The sequence below is a fragment of the Perna viridis genome, chromosome 15 (genome assembly GCF_037379345.1).
Source record: "Perna viridis isolate PV_CMFRI_1.1 ecotype Kerala chromosome 15, ASM3737934v1, whole genome shotgun sequence".
Taxonomy (NCBI): Eukaryota; Metazoa; Mollusca; class Bivalvia; order Mytilida; family Mytilidae; genus Perna; species Perna viridis.
In genome coordinates, this window is record NC_142459.1 from 26,910,826 (window position 1) to 26,928,957 (window position 18,132).

General features: G+C 35.2%; 1 pseudogene; it reads right to left on the reverse strand.

Annotated features, from left to right (window-relative positions):
- Positions 1 to 9,217: 9,217 nt before the first annotated feature.
- On the reverse strand, positions 9,218 to 12,118 carry LOC148597637 (uncharacterized; annotated as a pseudogene).
- Positions 12,119 to 18,132: the final 6,014 nt, after the last annotated feature.

Genomic DNA, 18,132 nt, shown 5'->3' on the forward strand with positions numbered 1-18,132 from the left:
GTTTTAAGATTTCCACACATCGGCGGAAATATTTTTATTGACGATAACAACAACCGGTTTATAGGAACACAAAACTATAATAATTCAACCGCTGCAAAAACAACACAGCGAAAAAAAGTCTAACTTACAACATATGTCAAACTATTGGAAGTTGAACATTTGCCTGAGAAATGATGAAGCCCAATAATACATACTGTTCATGTTTAATCGAATAAAAAAAAAGAAAACATACGGTATCGTGAAAACATTAAGTAAGATATCACATTAGGTCTAAATGGGTACATATAGCTTCTTTATAAAAAAATGTATAGTCTTTTTCGCATATTTTTTCCATAAGTGAAAAGATAATTATTTTTATGTCCTATTGAAAAAAAAACCGATTTTTTCAAATCTTATGAAAAAGTCAAAACTTGGTGGCCACTGCTTTAAAGATATAAAGAATGACAGGCAATGACTCAAAGCCACACAACTTGGTACTTGCTTTGGTAATCACCGCTTCTAAGACGTAAAACGTGGTATTTATTGTTTGAAAGTCGTACTTATTGTCAGCCTGTCAAAGTAACTTCTTTCCTAGGATCGTTTACTAATGAATTGATGTGGGAAGCTATATTAATTAAATACAAAATGTAAATGTAAGTCAATCTGTCTGTCTGTCTGTCACAATACATAGTCACAGTCTTGTCATTTTTCCAGTGCATTCACAAAGTCGTCTACCACCTCAAAATTTACACGTGTTCCCTGCAGTTTGTTATTGTAACATACATTTATATAGGAGACCACGGTTATTTAAATCCCCGTGAGACAGACCGAGTCATCTGTGTTACCAATTAGTCACTTTCCCCATTTCTATTCTTTTACACTCAGGGTAATCGGGGTAATATGCTGACGGGTGCATTATATTTGTGACATCTTCAAACTTAATATGACTCTTGACCCATTTTTACCCGAACCAAAAAAAAAAAAAAAAACAAAACAAAACAAAAAAATGCAAGCAAAAAACAGCAAGTTGAACAAAGAAAAAACAGAAAGATGAAAGCAGATCATTGCAAGTGATACCCCACATACCAATTCATGGCTGTGGTCAAAATATAACCGGCAAACATGCAGTTGTTAATTCTTAAACCCCAAATCAAATCCCATAATATGATACACCCATATAAGAGGTTGCGTCAAAATATCAGGAAAAGTCGTAGAGTAACTGTTGCAAAAAAGTATGACAGACGGACGGACTTACAGATGTAAACAAACATATTGATATTTGTATCTCCAACTTCGGGCGGGATTAAAACATGCTGATTTGTCATTATCGCGCCATGTTTTCTTAATAACCAATATAAGTCGAGGTTGCGCTACGTAAAACTGTTGAGCTCGTTTTGGGATACAATTTTGAAAAATGTTATCTTTCCAGCTAATATGTTAACACAAGCATATTTCACATATCAAACACACTACATATTATGCCAAGAAAATTTCATATTTTCCACTTTTACACTGAAAAAAGTGGACAATCTAGACAAATACGTCAACATGTCTGTTTCTTGTTTCACGTTGTGGTATTGATGTGTGTGTGTGTGTTAATTTCTCGATATTGCTACATAAGTACAGTTGATGTGTATAACACGAAAGTTTACTGTTGTTTATAGAGCTAGTTGAAATGATATATTGACAATTAGTATCCTTTTTAGTCATTATAAAATTGGAAAGTCTGTCATATTTTACATGCAGTTTTAACTTGGATTACTATCAAGCAAGTTTTTTTTCAGAGACGGTATATAATACATTTGTAGATGTGCATTCACTTTCAATATCAAAAAGTAATATTCCAAATTCAATAAAATCTGTGAATATGTAAAACCCCGCCCTGTTGTGTGAGGGGTTATTCCTAACTAAAGTGTCAGCAGTCTTCGTAAGAATCTGGCAGTGAGTGAAACAGGGTATGAAAAAAAAACCATTGTGATAGTTAATATTGACTATTTGTACCATCAGAATAAAGGGGAATAAATATACTTTCCATGTCCTTGTAGTGAATTATCTTTTCATTGAAAATGAACATTTCAGGGAAAGATAACTCTGTCAAAATTCTAGTTTTTTTATCATTGTATTGAAAAATCTCTGAGAAAATCAAGTGATGTGGAGATCGAATAATGGTCTTTTCAAATATAAAAGCATCTTTGAGGGAAACTATATTGTCAGATCGGTGGGTTTCTGACATGCATGTATATGATTTTTCTAATTTTGCCTGATTCTAGCAAATACTTACACCTAATTACTGAGACTTCCCAAATCTGGTTAAATGAAAATCCGCTACTATTTCAATAACCAAATTTGTTACATCTTCGGAAATTCGGGGGTGCCTACATCGTATATATTTACTGTCCCATCATGAGGTATACATGTAGGTACCAGTATTGCATTACATATCCCTGAGAGGGTATACTTCAAAACATGGATGCTATAAAAATAAAGTGCATTTTCTTTTTGCCTCTCTAAAAACTAATGTTTTTGTCAAAAGGTATGAACAATGACTTATAGAATAGAGCACTATAAGACGACAAACTTTTATGAATATCTAACGTAATAACATAAAAATGTTCCACTGAAAAGTTTGCTTTGATGAGTGCAAAACGAAAGTTAAAGTAGAGAAAATGGTTATTTATAGTTCAGACTACCTTTCTATCCGATATTCGTGGACTCACCCTACTTTTTTTTGCAGTAAATTATTTTTTCACATGTGAAAGTTTTATTGAATCAATTTACATATTAAAAAAAATCCTAAACATATGCACTTCACTACAGAAGTCTATGGGAATATTAATACGATACTGAGACCTATAGGCGACAAAGTCATCCCTTTGTTCTAAGAATGGATCTGTAAGAGAAACAGTGCCTCCCCGTCACACTGTCAAGCGAAAGGAATGATCGTGAAAAGATCTATAATACAGGTCAAATACTACATCTTGATCGTGAACGGAGGATGTCAAGGATCATGAAAGGATCATACGATTTCACTACTATTTGATTCGAAGTTCTGTTATTGAAAAAAAAGAAGTATGATTGTCTTAGTCTATCATATGCAAACATTGTGTATATTAAATTAATGTTATATACACTATGTTTCCTAATGATAATCAACGTCTGAAACCCGTACATTTTTACAAACTGGGTTAAGACGACTGAAACCCCAGCAGGCGCTAGACGACTGGAACCCCAGCAGGCTCTAGACGACTGGAACCCCTGCAGGCCCTAAACGACTGGAACCCCAGCAGGCTCTACACGACTGGAACCCCTGCAGGCCCTAGACGACTGGAACCCCAGCAGGCTCTCGACGACTGGAACCCCAGCAGGCCCTAGACGACTGGAACCCCAGCAGGCCCCCTACGACTGGAACCCCAGCAGGCTCTAGACGACTGGAACCCCAGCAGGCTCTAGACGACTGGAACCCCTGCAGGCCCTAGACGACTGGAACCCCTGCAGGCCCTAGACGACTGGAACCCCTGCAGGCTCTAGACGACTGGAACCCCAGCAGGCCCTAGACGACTGGAACCCTAGCAGGCTCTAGACGACTGGAACCCCTGCAGGCCCTAGACGACTGGAACCCCTGCAGGCTCTAGACGACTGGAACCCCTGTAGGCTCTAGAACAAAACAAGACATTGATACATTTGATCATAGTTATGTATTTTTAAAAGTACTCCTCTGTCTAAGAATCAGGCAGAATATGCATAAGGTATGGCATATGAAGAAAAAAAAATTGCATTTACCAAGTATTTTTACTTGATAACTCCCAGAAATAAACATCAAAGTGTTTATAAAATTTGCCTTTTTAATAAATGTCAAATTTAGTTTTCCCGCACTTGCTTCATATCTCTGCAGTCAAACAAATATCTATACATCACAGATACAACAAATGTTTAATAGCTTTTCGTTTGTTTTCTAGAATTATTGCATAAATAAACTTGCGACAAGAAAGACAATATTTAGAATAATGATGCGCCACCCATTGCTTGATTCTGATACAGAGGAGTACTTAAACTTTATCGCACATTGTTGTACGAATCGATACGTGAAGAAATCCTGCAGGAAATTAGAAGCCATTCCAAAAACAATCTGGAACTGAGCCTGGGCCTTGAGAATAAGAGTTTGAGGTTGTACATCATCAGGTTTTTTGTCTTATTTCGGAAGTAGAATTCTAGAGTTTCAGTGATACTTGTAAATTGTATATGCATGTACGTCTGATTCTAACCGCGAGAAAAAAAATTAAAATACAAGTATCAAACTCAATGATCGTTATCGTGCAAACCGATAGTTACATGTATCAGTATCAATAGTCTTTCGTCATGCACTTCATATTAACGGAAATTTGATAAAATTAAGAATGGCATTATTGTTCATATTTTATCATTTCATCTTGCGCTACTCCAGTCGGAAATATCTATTGAGGGTACGGGAAAAACTGGATCCAAGGTTTTTTTTCACAGTTTGAGTTAAAGTTCGATTTTAATTTCGAGTTTAAATTCAATACATATTTTTGGGGAATTTTTTTTCCTATAAGTCCCTTTACCCATCTTATGTATTGGAAAGGGATAAAACGCGTACTTTAAAACAAAACGGTGATAATTTGTACTTTAACAATATGCTAACTGAAGTGGTAAACAAACCTACTGAAAGCGATTTTGAATTAAAATGAAGCTCATTAAAATTGAACTGACGTATAGTTGTTTATTTATTTCTTTATTTATCTTTTGTAAAAAAAGAGAAATAAGTTAATGATAGTAGTATAATATTACACTATGTCGAGTTGAAATGTACATGTAGTCGGAACTGTAGTCAAGGAGTTGACTTTCTTTGTTCTAGAATCATTTCCTTTTACTTTCTTTTTTACTTTGCCCAGTTGGGTACATGTAAGTCTTGGTAGGCGGATCCAAAGGACCAACCCGCACCTCCATCAGATACCGAGATTTTAAGGCGAATTCGTTCGTCCATCTACACACCGACGACTATAAATAAAACGTGCAATGAACATTGCGTATACAGAAAAAAAAATGGAAAACTTCATAGACTCCTTGTTCGAAAATCGAATATGTCTAAGGCAGGGAAGACATGTACTGTACTTAACAGGGCAATGTCAAGCAGGACACACACAAACACACGAACAGTATCATACAGGGCAATGTCAAGACAGGGGACATTCGTAATGTGTTTTTATAAGGTAAATTTATATAATGCCAACCCACACCTCGAGATAAAAAATTACTGTCCCCAAGTGTTAACCATATGCATTGCATTCAATCTAGTTTAATGATCGAAAAATAGTTTTGTCAACATCATGAACATGCCACATCAGATAATGTACCCCAATTACTATTGACTTAGTGACCTAATTGGCCAGCACATATAATTCTCAAGCACCTAAATGAAAATGTACATGTTCAAGTACTTGTACTTGCTAGGCATGATTCAATACAAAAGTTCATGGAAAGCAAGTGAGACCCCATGTCACAATACTTTTTAGCATTTCAATTCTTTGATGCTTAAACATGTATGTAGTACGATAATCAGGAAAATACCAAGTATAATACATAAATGTTATGGTCAAAAGTACATGTACAATGACGTATGCATGCATACATATTTCAAACTAATAATGACACGAGTACAAACTTGTGCTAAGACATAAATTATCCTTTAAAAAAATGACATTGTTGCCTATAAAAACGCTTTGTTACAATGTACAAGTACATGTATAAGTATCCAAGACGCTATCAGGATGTACAAATACTTTTCTTTTTCGTTACAAATTGTTTTTAGCCTGAACAAAACATTGATTGTCTCACTTCCGTTTAAGACTGGTTAATAAGTAACAGACCAGGAGCAATCTATATTTCGTATATCAACGTATTATGTAGAATTATATAAGTTACTAGAATGTGCAATTAATAAGTATATATTCCCTCGGTAAGTAGCCCAAAACACTATCAATACCATACGTTTGCATACTTTCTTGTAGTAAATGTTCAGTAATGTGGGTTCAAACAAAAATGTCAATCTACATGTACATGTACTGTATATGTTTGTGTTTATCATCATTATTATCTTACAATATTCATGTAGATTTGTTGCTTTGGTAAAAATTGTTGTCCATAATGTTCTGAGGTGAACAGTAGAGTGCCTCCACACATGTATATACATGTTTTAATAAATGTAGCTAAATTTTTTGTACATATATATATAGCATTTAAACTTCTTATGATCATCGTTAATGCACACAAAATATAATCACTGCATGCCATTTATAAACATATATTTTGTGTAGTTACTATAAGGGCATTTAAGGGGATGATTAGTGTATAGAAGATTCCATACAGAAAAAGCAAGTCACACTAGCAAACCAGATCTGGGTCTGCTTAATTATCAACCAGTATCTTACATGTATGAAAACCTTTCGAAATTCCCTGGCGAAATGTAAAATCTATCCTGTCCCATAAAAAGCGTCTGATCAACTAAGATGCCGCCGGTTTTTCATTGTAATCGTTGTTTTTATCGGACCTTTCTCGTGTTTACAATGAAAATAAAAGTCTGTATAATTTTAAATTGTAAAATTGCAGGAATTAAAACAGGAAAATTTGCATTAGTGTATATGTCTCCTGAAATGCTTCTCGATAGTGAGTGGTAGAAAGTATTATTAAAGTCTGACATTTATCAACAAAATATATGTGCCATAGTAATAGATAATGCCCATTTACTGGAAACCTGGTAAGATATTTACAGAAAAAAGAAATTTAATTTTAAAGTTAATTGCAGGCCTAAATTGATCATAACAAATGAAGTCCAACAACAGAGCAACAATATAAAGCTCAACCTTAAAAATGCATATATAACAACATCGTGAAATTATTATTGAAGCAAAGAAATTCAAAACAGGAATAAACACCATGTAATCTGGAGTTAATCAATAGACCAATCACACTAAATTATTCTATTAAAAAAAAAAAAAACAGTAATACATAGGACGGGAGACTAACACTAAACTTTATTTGCATAAATCTTCGATAGAAAATAAAAATTTCATGCAAAAGAAATTGTGATACTATAAATATATTAATCAATCAGATGGTATACTATAATACTTTTCTCAATTTAAATCAATGAGTGTCCATTTAAAATCAGGCATGAGTTTTTTTGTACATTATAGGGGTGAAAAATTTAGACCCACATTCTCAAAGCTTGTTGAAATAAGAAGCCATCTGACGGAGACACCATTCTTGCTTCTAACGGCAACTTTAAATCAGGATATTTTAACATCAGTCACTAGGAAACTTCTCATTGACTAATACTCTGTCATCTCTAAATCTCCAGACAAGTGCAATACTCTTGTATATATATAACTCATAATATATTGCAAAGTTGAACATGTGTTACCTTTAAAAGAATGACAAAGCTTAAATACTAGGGGCTTATTTTGAGTTACTGAAGCGAAAATAATATTAATTGACGTTTTTAACATATTTTCACATTAGCCTGGCTAATTTTGGAAATGCTTTTTCCTATGTCATGATGTATTTTTTTTTTTTTTTAATTTCTTGATTCTTTCGCTACATGTCCTGAAATAAAACATGCAATATTCTCAGGACAAATATATTTCTTCACTACAAAAGTGAACTTGCAATGGACCATGTTAAAGAAATAACTTGGTACATAAATCAGCTGAGAGAAAAGGGAAGAGAAACTCCTAAAGCAATCTTATATGTCAGATATATTTACATATTTAAGCTGTAAACTGGTGATTTGAATTATACAGAAATTCAAGTACAGCAGCATTCTAGGCAAACACAATCCTATTCACCTGGTCACTATTTGCTGATATTAAGTCTCTGCACTATCTAAAGGTTTGATGTGCAAAGATCTAGAGCTCAGTAATGGTCAATGCTATTTTGAGTTGCATATAGACTCCTTTTCAAATTAACTCATAATTATACTCGAATTCACCTCAGCCTGTTTTCAGTTTTTTTTTTAAATTATCTTGTAAATTACTCTTTATAAGTTCCAACAAAAAAATTGGCAATTTATTCATGTCGTTCTGTATAACAACTCTTATACAATTATTTCTCGTTATTACCTCCAAGATCGAAATATTTCCATATCAATTTTTGCTACGAGAATCTGCTCTTTACCTTTAGTGAAAGAAAAAAAACAGAAGTTCCGAATGAAAATATCAAAACTTGTACCTAATATGAGACCACATATAATGGCAGGATACCAGAAACATTGTGTGATTTGAAATACTTAGTTCATAATATTATCTTTGAGAAGCTTAAGTTGGCAAGATACACCGCGACATTATTGGAGAAATAAAGGTGAGGGTTTTGATGACCAGGATAGGTCATATGACAATAGACACATAGGCATCTATCATGCTGAACTCTCATTCAATGACCAAAACCATCTTGAGACCTTTGTCAAGCCAGATTCACCAATAAGATTTGTGATTTGCACTGTTGCTTTTGGGTCAGGTGTACATATACCTGATATTAGAATTGTCATGCACTGGGGAATATGTGAATCTGTTTTACAAATGTTGGTAAGAGGTAGGTCGAGTAGGATGAGATGGCAAGGATTCACATGCATACATGTATGCCACTAAAACTTTCATTATTCATGCAAATGATGAATTAAACAAATTGTAATAACATAAACAGTAGTGGTGTTGCTTGTTTTGGACATGCAATTTTAAAATGTCCTATTCCGGTAAAAAGTGACATTGACAGAAAACCATGTGAAAGTAAATGTGATACATGTCAATGTGAAATGTGTACTTGTTGCAGTATTTGTAAGTCTAAATACTCATAATTAGTACTGTAGGCAAATTCATGAACCTGAATCATTTAACATCATGACATATATAATATCTAATACTATTATCTCTCTAATAAACAAAAATCATTTAGACAATACATTCCATTCAATGTTTGTACAAAACAGTTATGAAACAATACTTACTACGGATTTAATGTAATTCAGAGAACATAAACAAAAAAACTGTTCCTGCATGTATTAAAATTTTGAATATTTAGTGTTCTTTTACCAACTAAGGAACACGAAATACAAACAAAATGCATGAAGGATACCCCCCCCCTTGCACAAACATATAAAGGTATGAAAATTAAAGTTGAAGTTTCTGCCCTAATTTCCACAAGCATATTTCTCCTTATCCAATCCAAGTCAATTGAATATTTCGTTAGCCTCATTTGCATTTTCTTCGGGTTTTTTAATGTCAACAACATTCATAAAATTTTCAAAACCTTTAAATTGTCGATTTTTAACCCTGTAGAATAATCTCTCTCCAGCATATATTGTAACAAATTTGGAAATACTGTTTTTGTCGGTATATTTGGAAGATTTTGGCAGTTGAAAAAAACTTGTTAACAATATTCAACTGAAACATTTCTTCAATACCCTTTCCCACGCTGCTTGCAATCTTGCTGCATCTTGAAATCTTAATACTGCCCATGACTGTTTTTCAGGTTACCTGAAAAAATACCATAAATTCCAGGTGAGGTGTATCACTGTTGGCTTAATTTGGCATGTTGACATAAGTAATTGTTGACATTTTACCACATTAAACCTTTTTTCCTTTATCAAATTTTTTGAAAAAGAATATTTTTTCTATAAAATGATTTTTACAGTATTTTTTGGAATGGTACATGTATCAGAATAACATACCTTTGAAGTCATTATTCTGGAATTCATTGACGAGATCTAGAGCTAAGTTCCCTGATGGTTCACCAGTTAGGTTTGCTGTGCTGTTCCATACAATTTCTTCTTGGATTCTTTTTGGTAACCATCCATTTACAGCTGAAGAAATAAAAGTTAGAAATTTAACCATCAAGTTTAACCAAATGTCTAGTAATATTACAAATAGCAATTTGTAATATACAATGTATTTTTGATTCAATATACTAGTTTAACATGTACCACCAGTTTGTTTTTCAATTTCCAAGTATCATGCTTCATTAAATGTTCTTGGTATTTATTCATTCACTGAACCCCATTCAGAACTTTTGTATTTGTCAAATGCTTATCAATTGGTTTGCCTATATTTAACTGTGTCCATGCATATTATAACTGATATAAGCCTATATCCTAGGATCAAATATTTATTGTGGTCAAGATTCCAAAATCAATCATGTTGATTTTCCAATTGGACAATTCATGGATTGGATTGGATGTTTAAAAATTTATATACAAAGTCCAACTATTGAAGCTTTAGATATATATATTTATATTAGTGGTAAATCACTAGGCAGCTCATAATTTGCCCTATAGTTGTAATAATACAAAGTCATATTGCAATCTTATTAAAACAAGAACCCCAATCAAGCTTCTCCAACTACGTTTCTGAACCAAGATCTTGTGAAACCCACTTTGAGTTCACGTTCTGGTGACCCCAGGTCATGAATTTTTCTGACAAATCAAATTAACACTTCCTTAATCTTTGAAGTGGATTTTCAAAGAGGAGATAACTATTATTTCTTACTACTATTTTGATTGGCTAAATCAGGACCTATGGTAACCAGAATAAATTCAAAATGGATTTTACAAAATCTTAGATCGAACATTGTTAGAGAAATACGAAGATCTTGTTATAATAAAATTGAAGCATATTGATGATCAATATTTCCCTCAATTAGCGACACATAAAACTATAATGTATTATTGGAACTTATATAATGGAAACATTATTTAATTGTAATACATTTACCTCGTTTTTGCTTTCGGTAATAATCTTCATCATCATCATCATCATCATTACTATCATCAGCATCATCTTTGTCGAAACTGTCATCAAGACCACTACCATCATCATCATCATCATCATCATCATCATCATCATACAAAAAAGTGCACTCATCTTTCCCATATTGCAAAGTGATGTCGGGGTTAGCTGCACACAATATTCAAAATTCAGTAATTCTTCAAAATTATTTTTTTATAGAAAACTTTATAGGTCTGGAACTAGACCAAATTATATAGATGATTTGTTTAACTGGCCGAGAGATCTATGATATCCAAAATAAAAATTAGCTCTCATTAGCTGAAGATTGAGAGAGGAAGACACCTCAATATTCCAAAAGACGAAGGACCTTTTCTATTTATACAACACACTTTGAGATGAACTAAAACTGAAAATTACTACTTTATATAAAAACTTTGATACGTTTTGTATTATAAAAAAAAACTAAGTATATTGTTTTACAGTAGAAATCCTAAACTACTGAGGTTGTCTTCCAATTTCATATCAGATTGCATGGAGAAAAGAAAAAGTCTTATCAAAGCTATATAAATTGTATTTTCATAACCCTTTATAAATTCAATTCAGTAAGCTACATTTGTAACTACTATACATTACACCGGTAACACATGTACAATATGTTCAATTCATGTAATTTTGATATTCGGCAAAACCGCTTATTGGTTTATTGTAACTGTGTTAGAGCTAAATAAAATATTTATATCTGTATTTCTATAAATAAAAGATGCAAACATTTTCATGGTGGGGCTCAAGTCAGATGATCATTATATGCATTACCTGTAAAATTATGTTTCTTTTATGGAAATTCTGAGGTCTTGGTACTAGTCCTAGAAGTTTGTTAGATGGATCTCTCATTTCTGCTTTTTTTTCAGTAAGCTTAAAATCTATTTCATTTACAGTAATATATTCATAAAAATAATATTCATTGTGTTGGTGTGAACACAATGATCAATGTTGCAAATTTGCGTTATTTATCCACATGTATGTATGTATGCAGATCTCAGAATATGTTCATAGCGGGATTACCTGCCCTTGAGTGTGAGTATTCATCACTCGTCGTTGAAGACCTGAAAGGGCAACCTTTGATTGATTTTTCGCGCTGTGGATGGTTAGATTGTTGTATCTTTGACATACTTGAATTTCCAATTCATTTTTCTTTTGAAAAGTTTTATGAATCTATAAGGAATATCGATAATAAATCATAGTTCTCTATTGTTACAACAATCCTAAAACAACATTTATATACCTGGAGCCATATCAAGTTGACCATTCTTTCTGGTACGGTTTTCCATTTTCATCAGCAGGGACATATTTATGCAGTATTTTCATTATTTCTATCACACCTTTGCAAGTTGACAGATACTCTTTGATAACACCAAGATTCACCTGATATAAGAAAATATATATGATGTGATATTACAGGGGTTGGAAACCTCCATTTTCGAGTACTGAATACTGTATAATATATTTAAGCTCCGAGTATAAAATACTGATTTTACTATTTCATGTACATGTAACAAATAATGAGATAAAAATATTAAATATGTAAACTGAACAAGGATTGCTAATTTACGCCAAAAATTAGCCTGGGAAACGTCACTGAGACAACCATAGCAAAACCAACAATATTGTTACATTGGGGGTTCGTCCGGGATTTTGTGTTGTAAAGCGAAAAAAAAAAAGAACAAACTTTTGGAATGGAAAATGTCAGCTATGTTTAACAACATCAGCAACGGGTTACGCGGATTAAAACAAATATTAACGCCGAGTTTTGTCCGTACCAACATGGATGTGCCGTCAATCAGTGCACTAGTTACTGATGAAAATACAATCCAAGCCTGTCCCACAGAAGATAATAAAATGAAGTACTTACCCTTAGACGTCCGGGTCCAAACCAAGAGCTTTGAATAAAGATAACGCCCTTGCTAGCCCTCCCAGTCCGGTCCAAGACTCACGAAACAATGTTTTCAAAACGTTGTCAACAAAAATACCAACATCGGAACAATACATTCCCAATGATACACTTTCCTGGGAAAATAAAAAGCTGCTCCGACTTCTCACAACATGAAATTATACATCCCCAACACACAGGGTATTCTTATATTCAAGGAATAAACGATAATCACGACAAAAACAAACAATGCACAATGTTGGAGTGTCCTCAAAATCGGGGTCACGATACACATTTGGAAAGTCACACAGAAATAATCACCTCTTCTTATGAATTTGACAAATAACAAGGACACAAAGCCATTTCACACATGGAGTGTAAAAATGCATGTTACGGGTCATTATTGCATGAAAATAATGTAAAAAAACAGAAACACGGAGCAAAAATGTAAACGCCGATAGGGCGGAATACACAACGTCAATGACGTTAAACGTTGGTCACATGACAACAGGTGCCCTTTGCGAAATTCGAAGGGATAAACGGAATGATAACACAAATGTCATTGGAAGTACGCCACAAAGCATGAACCAAATAAATGATTATACATACAATGTTAAAATGAGGTCCATGAGAGAGGGATTACCAAACCGTTATTCCAATAGTAGCCAAAACTTAGGAAACTCGCCGCTAGGGTTTAATCAAGCATTCACAAACTTTCACATGAGAAACAATGAATACAATCCAGGTTCACCTTACCAAAACAAAAAGTGTTCTCGGAAACATAGTATGGTTAAGCGTGGGTGGAAGAGCAAGGACCCAGACCTATATGACGTGGTAACGACAGAATGGACTGATCATATTTGCCACTTTGGGCAAGTTAGTGCTTGGAATGAGTGGTCAGAGTCGGAAAAAGCTGCACAGTTATCTATGAGTCTCCGGGTGTGGCTCAGTGTGTTCTTAGTGAACTTAACCCTAGCGCGCTGCAAAACTATGAGGTACTGAAATGTACAATACTGCAGAGATTTTGCCCACCGGAACGCGAAATATCCAATTGCTGTGAATTCAGGAACCGATGTCGGTACACCTGATGAAACGCAATCAAGACTTGGCGAGACGGAATATTCAAGTGTAAGTAAACTTGAAAAATCGTTGAAGGATGTGAAGAAGTCCCTCGAAGAAATTTTGAAACAAACGACCGCGGCGGGTAAAAGTGATGGTACGCAGATGAAGGGACGTACACAGGGTCCTGAGACTGAATTGAGGCGATGCACGGAATGCTACCAATGCAAACAGGATGGACACATCCGCCGGCATTGTCCCGACAGACGCAGAAAAAGTAATAGAGCAACCCGAGATGTACAGAACGCATTACGGTCAATAAACAGCAACGATCGACAGTCACCACGTTTCAGCCATTGAAATGGAAAACGTGAAAAGAAATTGCAATTTCAGGCCAAATTTTGTGGCTTCTATTTTGGCGTGCCCCACATACACTGACCGATATATTTTGCAAGTAACACGGGTATTGCAGGCGTATTCAGTCGGATGCAAAACGGTGAGGAGAAGGTTATCGCGTATGGAAGCAAAACACTAACAAAATCACACAGAGGATTGTACTACATACCGAGGGCTCTTGGCGGTGGTCAACTTTGTGAAACATTTCAAACATTATGTATACGGGTGTAGCTTCCTCTTGAGAACCGACCATTCTTCCTTAGTTTGCTTGAAGAACTTCAAGGAACCAGAAGGGATGGTAACCCGTTGGCTCGCTACGCTCGAGACATACAACTTTGACATACATCGACAAGGAGCTCTACATGGTATTGCGGACGCATTTTCAAGAAAGCCACAGAGACGCTGTAACCGTGTCGAATGTGCGCAGGGTATGGCTATACTAGGCCAAGACATCCGGGTGATTCATGACTGTGCAGAAAACATCAATGACCAACTAACTGAGACAAATCAACAGACGGACGGATATCAGGTCAATGTTCTTTGCCCTAGTTGTCTCCCACCTTTTGATGATAAAGAATTCGCTAATGCACAACTGAATGATGCAGTGATTAAATGGATTTTTGATTTAAAAGCTTCACAAGAAAATAAACCAGAAATAAAAAGTCTAAAACAAGAGGGGAACATTTTATTGAAACAATGGGATCTGTTGAAGATAAAAAATGGCGTTTTACACAGGGAATGCATACAGGGGAACACTTACTTTCAATTAGTTACACCAAAGTCTCTACGCACAAAAATCATGGAACAATTACACAATGCATGGATCGAAGGCCATCTTGGTCATTACATTACAGAAAGTAAAACAAAGGTTTTACTGGCCCGGCATGTCCGAGGATGTCATGCGATGATATCCGTCCTGCTTGCAATGTCAACGTCGAAAGCCAGGTCCTAGTGTAGGGAAAGTCCCTATGCAACATCGCACGGCTAACGGGGTACTTGATGCTGTAGCCATTGATATCCTAGGCCCACTACCAATAACAGACGGCGGTAACCAATACATAGTGGTTGTATGGGACTATTTTTCGAAATTGCATAAAGCATACCCTCTTCAAGATCATACTGCATGTACTGTGGCAGATAAATAAGTTACTAAGTTCATATGCCGCTTTGGGTCGCCAAACCGTATACATATAGAACACGGTCGTGAATTCGAGTCAAATTTATTTGCTCGAATTTGCGAAATATTGGGAATAGAAAAATCTAGAATAGCACCATATCGGCCACAATCAGATGGCATGGTTGAACGGTTTAACCGTACCCTATTACAAATGTTAGCGATGTTTGTTAATGAAAATAAGTCCGATTGGGATGATCACCTGCCTTTTCTCACTATGGCATACCGTTCATCAGTTCACGAAAGCACACGATGTACCCCCAACCTTGTTATGTAAGGAAGGGAAGTAAAACTTCCCATACATTTGATGACACCCCTGATTCACACGGAAGAAACTTTATGTCCCATAGAATATGTTGAATGGATAATGGATGTCACTCGCTCGTCTAACGAATATGTCCATGATAATTTACACAAAAGTTTCCGTAGATAAAAGACGTATGACGATACAAAATTTAAAGTACGGGACCACCAAGCTGGGGATTTAGTCTTGCGATGGTACCCACCTGAGGCTAACCAAAAGCTTGGTTTAGGTTGGACGGGGCCTTATGAAATACTCCGGAAAATTTCGGACATCAAAGTTGAAATAGCAAGATGTGCTGATAGAAAGCGATGCATTAGGCACTTTGATCATTTAAAAAATAAAAACAAATAGACAATACAGGATCTTCTACCCAAACTCTTTTCGGTTCTGATAGCAATGTAGATAGCGACCGCATGTTCGACGACTGGCATCTATAATACAGCCGTAAAGGAAGCTGATTTTGTTAATCAAAATGACAATATTGTTACAAATACTTACGTCCCTTTATTGGGCTCTCCAAATTTCCACCATAAAATTTTGCTTTTAAGAGGGAGGGAGAGAAGGTAACAAAGCTTACCTATTCCTGTTATACATATTAGCACAAACGTAATACCGTATTCATAAACAATAATCAAAACAATAATAAAAATATAACAGTTTCAACATACAATGCACGTTCGTTAATATATATTTGCTGGAATGAACTCACACTTAGGAAGCTAAACCATGCTACACGAGTATTGCAGAGGGCATAACACGTTTACATGTAAAAGTACCCCATTGACTTTGTGTCCGGTTTTGTTTAACGTATAGATGTACCTGATTTATGTAACTCCACAGTTTGTCGGATTGCATGTATATGCATGGTGGTTGCATGTAGAAGCATATACCTGCCTTAGAATATGACTTGTTATTATATCGAGGACAGCAGCCTAGGTATGGATCATTTATTTTCATTGCTGGTCCTGTAGAACTTTTATGCTTGCTGTGTGTGTCAATTATTAATAAATACATAACCTTTATTGTTTCATTATATAACCATGTCAGAGTCTTCTGATACTACTGAATTTCAAATCCATGCTGTGCAGGACAAGTTCCAGTTTGAGAATCCAGATCTGCCTGTCCGTTATACATCTGAGATGCAGTGCCCGATCGACGGGTGTACTACTGCTGAGAGCAAATTCTTCATCAAATTAAAATTCGTTCGACACTGGGGTTAGAAGCACGAGACATTTTCATCAAAGTTTGAGTGTGCTGTAAAGGGATGTAAGAGTCTGGTCCGTAGCAATAAGGACATGAGAATTCACATGACGTTGAAGCACTGAAGAACAGACCCACATATGATCAACAATGTTTTATCTAAGTGTCCGGTGATAAAGGTCCAGAACAAATGTTTTATTGATCCTGGGTTCTTTTAACTTCACGATGAAGACAAGACTGACCGAATAAAGCCAAGGTCCAAATATCAAAAGCAGAAGGATGCCTCACAACCAGAGGCACAGGCGACCACTCCAGCCCCTGTGATTAGATCAATTGTTTAGAAACTTGTTGTGACGAACCGTATGGATAACTCCGCTGCACGTAAAAGAGTTGCCACTGACCTCAAGTCATTGGTCCATTCTGTGCCTGATAATGATGACGTTGAATTCCATGTCAAGCTACTCGCAGATGCTAAGGTCCTGAAATTGTTTAAAATAACTCCGCCAGAAGTAAAGCCAGCAACAGGAACATCTTCACCACCAACTCCATTCCTTACCACTGCACCAACTACAACTGTTTATCCATCTCTACCTGTCCTCCCAAAGTTCGCTCCAAAAACTGACTTTGCTATCCAGACTTCAATTGTCGGTATAAGAAACTTACACATTCCACCCATACCTGATAATAGCACTGAAGAACTGGAGGAATAAATCAGAAATTTGTTCAATACAATGGACATGATTGGGAGATTAAGAGAATATGCAAAGGAGAAACTGCTGGAAAGGTGAAAGAGTCAACCACGCATGAAGAGGGAGATGAAGCTCGAGGCTGAAAATAGAGCCCTCAAGAAGGAATAGCTGAAATGAAATGGAGGGATGAGATTTTCAGCAGGAAATTCGTGGAACAGTAATTGTAATATATAACTTCTATGATGCCGTCCGCTTGACTGACAATCAGTATTTCCATATACATATGTATTTCACCTTTATTATTGGAGAACTGTTAAATTATTGTGTCTGATATATTTTTCATTATTTTAATGGACTTAAAAGGTTAAAGTATACTATGATTATATTTTGTCACTTTTATAAAAAAAAAAAAAACATTTTTTATCTATTTCTCTTTTGGAGTAATTAGTTATATCTTTATGATACCCCCATTTAGGTCTTAAGAGAGGGGGAGTGTAGTGGAATTACTCTTTCACTTTAGGGATTTATTGTATTTCATTTTCATTGTTAGGAGCTTCAGTTAGAGATGCCAATGCGACCATATGGCCGCCATTTTGTTTTCTGGTAAAGAA